General features: G+C 46.0%; 1 long non-coding RNA gene across 1 annotated transcript in view; it reads left to right on the plus strand.

Moving 5' to 3' along the window:
- The window catches only part of LOC104999655, a 15057-nt gene extending 14832 nt beyond the window's left edge, over positions 1-225 (plus strand). Inside the window, exon 3 of the long non-coding RNA XR_826637.1 lies at positions 3-225. This is a non-coding gene — a long non-coding RNA (uncharacterized LOC104999655). The remainder of the gene's footprint in view (positions 1-2) is intronic.
- Positions 226-1038: the final 813 nt, after the last annotated feature.

Consider the following 1038-nt stretch of genomic DNA (forward strand, 5'->3'; position numbering starts at 1 on the left):
AGGCAGAATCAAAGGAGAAGATAAGCTCAGCCACCCCAGAATCAGAGACCCTGGAGAAGTACAACCTGGGCAGCCAGTAACTGAATAGAAAACGTCACAGTTTAGAATTGTGTCTCCAGAGGTCTGCTTTCTTAGAAATGGACAACCAGGAAAAGACTGACTCTCACACTAACATAGTAAACTGATGGCTGCGATTAAAATAAACATCAAATGGTGAAAAGATGATATTTGTGTGTGTGTGAATTTTCTGATGGGATGGGGAGGAAGGAAGAAAAGAGGTGGGCACCTGGGTGGGGAGGGATGTGGGGTCCTGAGAGATTAGGGAACAGACCCTCAGGTCCCCAGTTAACCAGAGAGTAGAGGTCTGGACTGGTTCAGGAGTCTGCATTGAAGATGGATAATCCTGCTTAACAATTGATCTCAGCGGCAATGAGTAGTGGTGTGGTACAGCCATTGTTTGGGGTGTGGAATGACATTAGGGTCTAGATTGCCAGAACCCAGATGGGAAGAGGGTTTCACATGGGGATGGTGAATGTCATACTTCGCCTGAGAGAGGCAGGCAGAAATCACATCCTGGCCACTTACGTCATAACGGGCTTTGTTGCATCACTCACCTATGCTGTCAACTAAAGGTGCTCAGGAGGCACAAAATGCTGATACAACTAAAACCCACAATTAGTACTCCCAAGGATTAAAACAATGTTTGGACGGAACAGACCAGATATCAATTAGGCCACTGTTATCCTGAGAAATTGGTGGGAGCAGTGTATTCGCAAGTGCAGGGCAGTGAAGGTGGCCCAATCCCGGTGCAGACGAGACACAGGATCACCATACACAGATAATTTTTTTGGGGGGTTGCACCATGCAGTTTGTGGGATCTTAGTTCTCTGACCACGGATTGAACTGTGGGAAAAGATTTTTTCTAGGGAAAGCACGGAGTCCTAACCACTGGACAGCCAGAGAAGTCAGGGTAGAGACTTTTGATACAAGTATTATTATAAGACTGAGTAAAAGCTGGTCTTATATTTATCACCATCC

This window comes from Bison bison, unplaced genomic scaffold (assembly GCF_000754665.1).
Source record: "Bison bison bison isolate TAMUID 2011002044 unplaced genomic scaffold, Bison_UMD1.0 scf7180017864360, whole genome shotgun sequence".
NCBI classification, from domain to species: Eukaryota; Metazoa; Chordata; class Mammalia; order Artiodactyla; family Bovidae; genus Bison; species Bison bison.